Raw genomic sequence first — 9,805 nt, 5'->3', positions numbered from 1 at the left:
TAAATGTGTTTTCAATTTTTATATCTTGAATTTTCTTATTTATGTAGCAGCATACTCTTATCACCTGCATATGGAGTTTATGTCTTCCACTTGATTCGATATGCAAGAGCATGCTCTGCGTACGAACAATTTCTAAAACGAGGCAAGGGTTTGACAAACAAGTTGATAAAACAGGGATATCCATAGTCTCGTTTGAAGTCAACATTTCGCAAGTTCTATGGTCGATACATTGACCTTGTCATGATCAGTAAATAGAATCTATCATTAAGTGGAATGCTGACTGACGTTTTCCATACTTATTTTTTGGTCATTATTAACTGAATTGTCTAAGGATTTTCGCTTTGCCTGATCACGACAAGGAGCACACGGTGAGTGTCGACGGGGGATGCTTACTTCTCCATGACACCTGGCCTGAACCTCTGATGCTTTTAGATGTCCGTGTCTGCTTCCGATTTGTACTGCTTAATTTAAGTCCGGAAGAGACACTTCAACGAAGGTCATGGTGATGTCTTGAAATGCCATCATTGCCGCTTCGAATTGCCATCAACAAAGGAAATACCTGATGGTAGAACCCATTGAGAGAAGACATCTTGGCATGCCTATTAGGTACAACGTCAGGGAGAGAGCCACCTTTTGTCAGCTACCTTCCCCTGTAGTCATCTTCACTGATTATTGACCAAGCAGTATTTCTCGCCTGTCTCCCCCCCCCCCCCCCTCCCCAAAAGGCCAGACCTCTCCTAAGAAACATCTGAGACCAGCATCCTCTCAATCTCTTGTGACCACAGCTACCCAGGCTTTTAGCCTCATCGTGCTAAGTACCACAGCCTTCTGCAACTGTTCCCTTGACTCCGTTGAGGTCGCCCTCTATTTCCATCCCTAGGCAGCCCCATGGAGGCTGATCTGAACGGATCTGACAAGTCTACTGCTCCAAATAAGAAAGTCATCACAGGGAATCAGTTTCTGCCTAGCCCGACAGATTACGACATTGCCAGTCCTTTGCCAGGTCTTGAGGACTCACAGACAGCGGCCATACTTGTGCTCTCTGTGGGGCCAAAGCCTGCTGCTGTATCGGTATTTGATCCTCTGTCTGTTTCTGCCCTACCTCCCTAACTATTTTTGCATCTGCAACTGTGACATTATCTGAAGTTGTTCCGGCTCCTGTTATCTCACCTTCATCTACTATTGCATGTTAACCCTAATGTTAACCCTGCTTACGGTCCCCGGTCTGATCCTGTTGCTGAGCCTCTGAACCTTGAAGGATTCATTGATTGGAGTCTCCTTAACCTCTTGGATACATCTTTTGCTCTTGTACCTTCTGTGGTTGAAGCTTCTTCTGCTCAGTAAAAGGCTATCCTAACATACGTTCTTCACCGTAGCGAGATCTCACATCTTTTGGCGAAGGATCCGCGACTCTTCTTTGAAGCACCAAGTTCGATGGAGAATAACTTTGTTGGCCGTCTACTTCTTGAAACCAACGCTGAAACAGAACGATTGGGCGCTTCTTCCCACAAGGTATCTTTGATTCCACAGCGCATCATGTGATTCAACAGATGTAAGATTGTTATTTTCCGATCATGAGAAGGAGCATACGGCGGGAGTGACGGTCGGCAGGGGATGCTTACTCCTCCAGGGTACCTGATCCCACCCTGATGTTTTAGAGGTTCGTGTTTGCTCTGCTCCAATATTTGTACAATGTATTATTTAGTGGACTTTTGAGCTTGCATACTGTCCGTTATCTCTATATATTTCAATTAATACTAAATTTCATTCCTCGGAAGCACTGGCACTCGATTTATGCTTAAAATGAATTATTTGCGTTTTCCTACACTTCATGATTGGAGCTACACGATTCTGGTTGGGAGTTACCAATCAGGTTTGGGAACTTTGATACCATAGTAAGTTGGAATAAAATTGTATGGTATTTCCAGAGCTCTATCTATATATATTTCATACAATATTTTATTTGGGAACCAGTCATTGCCAGTATGCCAAACCCTCCATCCCTTTTTATATCTCCGCTCCGAAGGAAAGGGGGGTATACTGTTTTACCCTTGTGTGTCTGTCTGTCTGTCTGTCTGTCCGTAACAAATTTTTCGTCACAGTTTTCTCAACAACTACTCATCGCAGATGCTTGAAATTTTAGCATACACTTTGTTGAGGCATGCCATATGATGGGATTAATTTTTGTACGAATCCAATGTCAACTTCCTGTTTATCTGTGCGTCTGTCCGTACCATACATAACAAATTTTGGTCGTAGTTTTCTCAGCAACTACCGATTGCAGATGCTTGACATTTTAGCACACTCTTTGTTTAGGCATGTCATATGGTGGGAATCATTTTTGTTCGCATCCGATGTTATCTTCCTGTTAATCTGTGCGTCTGTCCGTACCATACAGAACAAATTTGGTCGCAGTTTTCTCAGCAACTACTAATTGCAGATGCTTGAAATTTTAGCACACTCTTTATTTAGGCCTGCAATATGGTAGGATTCATTTTTGTACGAATCTGAGGTAAACTCCTTGTTCATCCTTGTGTCTGTCCATAACTGAACTTGTGTACATTCACATCAAAGCAGGGGTATTACTAATGAGCATTGGCTCACAGACTTCTTGTTTGTATAGTATTACTTACCAGGTCAAAGTAATAACACAAGACAACCTGGTTTTGTGTAAATTTTATTACATATAGTAACTACTGTTTCTACAATAAATAATTGTTGAGACTTTATTGATAGACTTGCGGTGTTCTCTTTCTCTTATTAATCGCCACATACTACTAAAGATCTCCGCCCGGGTATGTCACAGATCATTTTAGTGATGACATGGTTGTAATTTGGCCGTTTGCTGCGGAGATGTCTGTAAATCTAAAGGAAGATAGGTTAATATGGCTAGCTAACGGCCCAGATCTTGAAAAAGACCCTTGTAATCTTTATCACTCAAATGGATGGTAAAGAAGCAAGGTAAAAACAAGATTCCAGCATTAAAAGACCTGGAGGGGAAAAAGACTCCCAGGGGACAATTAAACAGATCACGGGAGCTGTGTCTGTTTTTCATGGTGTGGTATATCAATTGAAAGAAAAGACATACAACCCCAACACCATACAACTATATTCTAAGTATAGATAAAAAGACAAGACGTGTTCATGAAACACTGATGCCCCTGTATGGAAGGCTCATGGCCAAGGTGAAAGTTTTTCAAAAGTAGACCAAACTCTAAGGTCAAGATGCTCAAATGAATAATGTTGGAACCCAAAGAAGGTATCCAAAGGAACATACGTATGAAATATGAAGGTCCTATTACAATGCCAAGGTTATTTTTTTTCAAAAGTAGGTCAAGGTCATGAGGTCAAAAAGTGTTGGTACCCAAAGAAATACGCATGTAAAACATAAAATCTCTAACACCGACCGATTGGAAGTTATTGCCAAGGTTAAAGTTTTTCAAAAGTAGGTAAAACTCCAAGGTCAAGGTCATGAGGGTAAAAAATATTGATATCCAAAGAAAGGTATTGTCACAAGAAAATCAAAACCCTAGCACCATCCTTCAGAAGGTATGTATTTAAAAAGTAGGTCAAGGTCCAAAGGGGAGAAACATAATGGTATCCAAAGAACGGTCTTGTCACAAAAAATGACACGTATGATAATGACTGTATGTTGTTTTACGTCCTATTTGAGAATTTTTCACTCATATAAAGACGTCACAATATACCGGTTAAGGGCTTCAAAGGATGTTGTGCCAAAACTACTCTCTGTTGCCCCCTTTTCTACGACGAATTATATTTATTCTACAACGATTTTGATAGTTTTTCAAACGAAAGTGAATAAATACTACGCCTTTTGAATAGTTTCAATAGTTCCAACGCATTTTAATTACGAGGATTACTGCATTATCTATGATTTTTTAGACCCCATGAGAGCAAAATTCGGCCTGGTTTGTGACAATAGGATCTTTTATGAAAAGAGAATATACGGGTCTTAGTACATTACAGGGGTATGCATGTCCGAGGAATCTACCTTATATGGCTATTGTTATTATTTCGAACATACATGTAGTCGCTTATCGAGAACAACTGTCCAATCCGATGACTGAACGACAAAACATGCTGGTTTAATTACTACATGTTGACATTTTATCACAGACACGTGGCTTTGGTTAATTTACACATTAACTCTACTACATTTCAAACTTTTAGTGGTCATCTTTTTTTTTACATGATAATACGTATGGAACCTCAGTGTTTACCGTTTTGGGTCGAGAAATTTACAATGAAACGTGTATTCACTGATTCTCGGAAATACGTGTAGCCAATTGCCTAGGGACGCTTTACAAAATTACGAAAATGTATTTAAAAAAAATTATTTGTAATTATGAGCAGGGAAATTGCAGATTCGTGTCTAATCTGTGACTCAAATGAATAAAAAAATGTTTATCGGAAAACAAGAAAAAAATATGCCTTTTTCCCAAGCATTAAATTTCTTTAAAATTTTTGTTGTACTCACTCGTAATGCAATTCATTGAGCTGATTGGTCGGTTAAAAAGTCACGCCGGTGCCTCGATTAGCATATGAATGTATTCTTACGTCAGAAAAAAATGTTTCGTCGATCTGTTCGTAATGGGGAAGACCAGCCAGATTTTACAATGTTTTAAACACAACATTTGAGCGCAGTTAGGTACAATTTTCTCCTTCCATATATAAGTAGATTTCAATAAAATACAGCGACCAACCAAATGAGAAAAATGTACCCACTTGCGCTCGTATATTTAAATGGCTTCAAAACGTGGGGCGGGGGCAAAATGCAGTGGGAATTGGATGTAAAGATGGTACCCCTACTCAAAATAGAAACATAATTTGGAAGATATTTTCGGTAAAAGTAGTATTCCATGACGGTACACATATCAGAGATTAAGTGGATGCAAAGATTGGAGTAAAATTTAGATATTTTATTTGTTGTCAATTTACCGGGGGCCGTATTGCACATCATCCTCTAGACCTTTACTTGGCACTCAGGGTCATTAAGCAGTGAGGGGTCATTATAGTGCCAGCGCCTACCGTTACACAGCCTCGGTTTTAAAGGTCTCATCCAAAGGACCCGCAACTTCTACTTCAAAGCGCCTAGTGCTTGGCGAAGGAACAGTTGCTATCTATTTTTTTTTTATCGACTTAGGTCAGTGGCAGCCGGGGCTCCAACCCACGACCTCCCGATCACGGAGCGAGCGCTCTACCACGGTATGACGAAATCAAAGAATAGAAAAGGAACTGGAAGGAATTAAAAACGAAGAAAATAAAAATGCACAAGAGTCGAAGAATTCCTTGCAAGCATCCTTCTGCTGCAGATTTATTGCAAACTTTCCGATATTAGCATTTTTCTTGTCATTGACAATTCACGTGTTTGCCATAGCAACGACAGTGTCTCTTATTGTAGCCAAGGGAAATGTTTTCCCTGTGGACTTTTAGAAGATACCCCTTGGCCTTGTCCTGTATAACGACAGCACCAGAAGGCAGGATTCAGCGTGGCGGAGTCGTGACGCCTACCCTAGGAGAATAGACCGACCTGTGCTCGGCGATCACTTTCCTTCCTGGCTAGGAAGGTAGGTCAAGGATACTGTAGAAGTTATCACACAAGTCGACATATTCAGTAAGTTGATGTACACTTTCAGTGATTATGGTTCCACTTATTGCCAAAAAAACGAGGATAAACATTGTGTAAACCGAGGACAATTATCCGATTTTTTTATGGTACATACAAAAACTTCAATTCTCGATTTACTAATTTAGATTTTTAAAATCCAAAACAGGTGCTATGCAGTGCAACAAAACTTAATGATGCTAAGGAGTATGTCAAATTCTTCCTTCCCAAAGGCTACGACCCCTGTTAGCCCGGAAGTGTCGCATCTATTACTAAATTATTCTTAACAATTGGTTATCCGTTAAATAAAAAGACTGAAGACCAGATTCGTGATTTTTTAGTCTTTGAGGTGAAAGCTAATTTAATACACATTCGTGATAATATCACTGGGGACAAAATGCATATGTACTTCACAAGCAAAATGATATTTGAAAGTGATACCATACAGCAAACATTTAGTTACGAATATTTTGGATTTTTTTCACCTAGTTTCCATATTTATTATTCTTGGCATTAGTGGAGACGACTTCTTTATGTTCCATGATTCTTGGTGCCTCACTGGCAAAGGGAACTACCTTTCACTAGCACATCGTCTAACTGTATTTTACAAGAGAACCACCAAAACCATTTTTGTGACATCAATGAAAACAAAGGCAGCTTTTCTGGTCAGTGGAACGTCCCCACTTTTGCCCATGAGATCATTCGGTCTCTTTACAGGTATATTATTTGGTGTCAACTATTTGTCATCGTCGCAAACCACGGCCAAAATGAACGATCCTCTTCTAGTCTGGCCGTAGTTGAATAAAAAGAGAATATTTCGTAGTTCATTAAAATATTGACCAATGCGAATAAAGCATAGTCGGATAATGAACTTTGACGCGACCTTTCAATACCCAATCGCAGTATACGAAACATTTCTTGTATACTGTTGATGTCAATTGCGATGGAAACAAATATTGTCATAGTCGGATAAGTCACCCGCGTGGTGCAGTGGTTAGAGCATCTGCTCTAGAGTCGTGCAGTAAGGAGTTGATCCTTACGTCGCGGGTTCGAATCCCACTGTGGAACGTGGAGACCGGTCCTTCGGATGAGACCGTATAAACCGAGGTCCCGTGTCACAGTAGGTGCTGGCACGAAAAAGATCCCTCACTGCTCAATGGCCGTAAGTGCCGAGTATAGGACAAAAATTTGCAGCTCTCCACCGGCAAGTGGTGGCGTCTCCATATGGGTGAAAAATTCTCGAGAGGGACGTTAAACAACATACAATCAATCAATCAACATAGTCGGATAATGAACTTTGACGCAACCTTTCAATACCCAATCGCGCGTAAATATTCAAGATTACGACATATTTCCCTCAATAAAACGAATTAGGATTATCCGTTATCTCGATATCATTAGGATATGAAGACAGAAGGGGATGCAATTCCAGGCTTGTTACTGAAAGACAGGATCACAGTTTGATTACTTAGAAGATTCAACGACAGAAGGACAAAAACAGTTATATAACCGTAGAAAAATCAGTAAAAAATTGAAGATTTGGAAATAATAATTCGGTTTTTGTGACACAGATTCTTTACCTTTATGAACGTCAGACGGGTCCGCATGGTTATGGGCTGTTTTTGGGATTTCGTTATTTTTCATATACATGTATAATGCTACCAATCTCGACCCTGACAGCAAACGAATTAAAATTTTCCGACCCTCGCCAAATCAAGGAACGGCAACGGTTCATCATACCTACACATTCCAAAGAAATTTTGGGGATGAGTACACCATCGTGTATTTGGTCTGGGGTCTGTTGGAGAGGAACATGTCGTAAAAAGTCTGATTTTTGTCGTGGCGAAATGGTTTGGGATGATACGCTTGACCCTTCGTCACCAGAAGCCCAGACGGCTATCTATGATTTGTGCCAACGTTTGAAAAATGCCACCGAATCAAAGATAACTCGTCTGAGAATAAGAACAAATGTCATTACTGGAAAACCAGAAGTCAGTTGCCACCTGACAACCATGAAACGCTTTCTTCTGAAAATGTTAAGAGGCTAGAGAAAGGAGCCAATCTGACCTGAATGTCAGTGTACCACTGGATCGGGCCAAAATGACAAAATTTATATTTTCTAACAGTCATATTTACAATAATTCACATTCTCCTCCGCAAGACTTCGATAGATGGTTGGAGATAGGATTAGAATACTGGATAACAAACAATTTAAGTATACAGGAGAAACCAATGAAAATTTTATCAAATCTGATTGTCGAGGAATACATTATGGGACAATCAAATATTGCTCGGAACACACAAGCAGAACCATACATGTACATTTATTATGGCACAAAACTTATATATTTTGGAATTCAAGTTAATTTATCCGATAATGTTTACACCTTGGGATATAGTGAGGGAAGCTCAATTTATTAAGCCTGGGAACATCTGATTACGGACGGAAAAGATAAAATGCCAGTATCTTTGAAGAATGGTTTTCAGTGCACAAGATATACATGGCACTGGATACGGGTCCTGGGGGTGCTTTCAAATTATGCAATCAGGGGGATATTCATTGGTTTGTCCTTGGTCCTTCCTTTACTTATCTTTACTACGATGAACATCATCATTGGGTTCCTAGCGTAGATCGATATACTCCTAGTGACGGTGTGTGTTGTGGGATAGATAGCTCTTCAAAGTTTAAAATCAAGGATGGTCGAATCTCTTAACTTGTGCATGGTCGTTGGACTTTCTGTAGATTATGTCGTTCATTTGGCAGAAGCCTACAATATGTTGCCATTTGAAACCCGATAGGACGAAATCTGGGACATGCTGGAAAAGATGGGACTCTCCGTCATTTCCAGTGCCTTAACCACATTTGGGGCCTCTGTTTTATGCAAGGTACTCAAATTCAGTTTATCTATGAATTTGGAAAATTTGTCATGATACATGTAACTGCAAGCATGTCTCTTCTATTCTCGCTGTTTGCTTTAACTTTTCTTACGTTGACCCTTGGTCCTGAAGGCGACGGCGTTGTTTCGGAGGTTTTGTCAAACAGTGCTACTGTGGAATAAAAAGGAAGAAATGTATGATTAGGGATGCTTCCCTCTATAAATTTACGATACTTAAGAATGGATTCATAACTGGTTTCTGAATAAAATATTCAAAGTATATTTCCTTTTATGGCTTATATATGGAGATGTAAGGTTTAAAGATTAAAAAAATCATAGTTTCATTTATGGTAAACTGGGTTTTAAATCAAGCAAGGATAATATTTTGGGCGTAAATTGATTGTATGTTGTTTAACGTTCCGTTTGAGAATGTTTCACTCATATAGAGACGTCACCATATACCGGTGAAGGGCTTCAAATTTAGACCTTTACTCGGCACTCGGGCCATTGAGCAGTGAGGGTTCTTTATCGTGCCAACGCCTACCGTGACACGGGGCCTCGGTTTTTAAGGTCTCATCCGAAAGACCCCTAATTTTTACTTCTAAGTGCCGAGCGCTTGGCGAAGGAACAGTTGCTACCTATTTTTGTCGACTTAGGTCAGTCGCAGTCGTGATTCGAACACACGACCTTCCGACCGACTGAGCTACCGTGACACTATGGCGTAGAGTTTAAAAACATCACATGATCTGACTTTAAAATTTACTTCACTGTAATGAATTTAGTTGACACTTTTAAACGATTAAAGGTGAAAGGGGTTTTCTGACGTGAATTAAGTTATAATTAGGGACTGTAGTTTTAAAATGTAATAAATACATGTAAATATGATTTACCAAACAAACTACAATCTTGTTACTTTTGTAAGCTTCCAGTACAAGAGCAGATTTGAGTTTAAAAAATCGGCAAACGCTGCCCCCCCCCCCTCTTATTTAACGTTTGTTTTTAATCGTTTTGTATCGTCATGTGACTTCATCATTAATTTATGACATATAAAACATCGTTTATTGAATTTTGTCATATTATCTGATAAACCTTATGCTCTATCATCTTTTTATGCAGGAAAAAAAACCCATATGTTTCTAATTAAAGTAGCCATCACATGATTGGCAACAGTATTTCGTTTTGATCCTTACTGTTAAGGAAAAGGATAATGACCTTGACCTGACCTTGCTGTTTAAATAAGACGGTCAAATTTGATTTAGTTGATACCATCACTGAGCGTTTTTGTCTTCCTTAATATTCGAAA

At 39.5% G+C, this 9,805-nt stretch overlaps 1 pseudogene; it reads left to right on the top strand.

Moving 5' to 3' along the window:
* The first annotated feature begins 888 nt into the window (after positions 1-888).
* On the top strand, positions 889-8,685 carry LOC133191661 (protein dispatched-like; annotated as a pseudogene).
* Positions 8,686-9,805: the final 1,120 nt, after the last annotated feature.

The sequence above is a fragment of the Saccostrea echinata genome, unplaced genomic scaffold (genome assembly GCF_033153115.1).
Source record: "Saccostrea echinata isolate AGI-Se365-2 ecotype Australia unplaced genomic scaffold, CSIRO_AGI_Sech_v1 ptg000023l, whole genome shotgun sequence".
Classification (NCBI taxonomy): Eukaryota; Metazoa; Mollusca; class Bivalvia; order Ostreida; family Ostreidae; genus Saccostrea; species Saccostrea echinata.
This window is presented reverse-complemented; position numbering and strand designations above follow the sequence as displayed.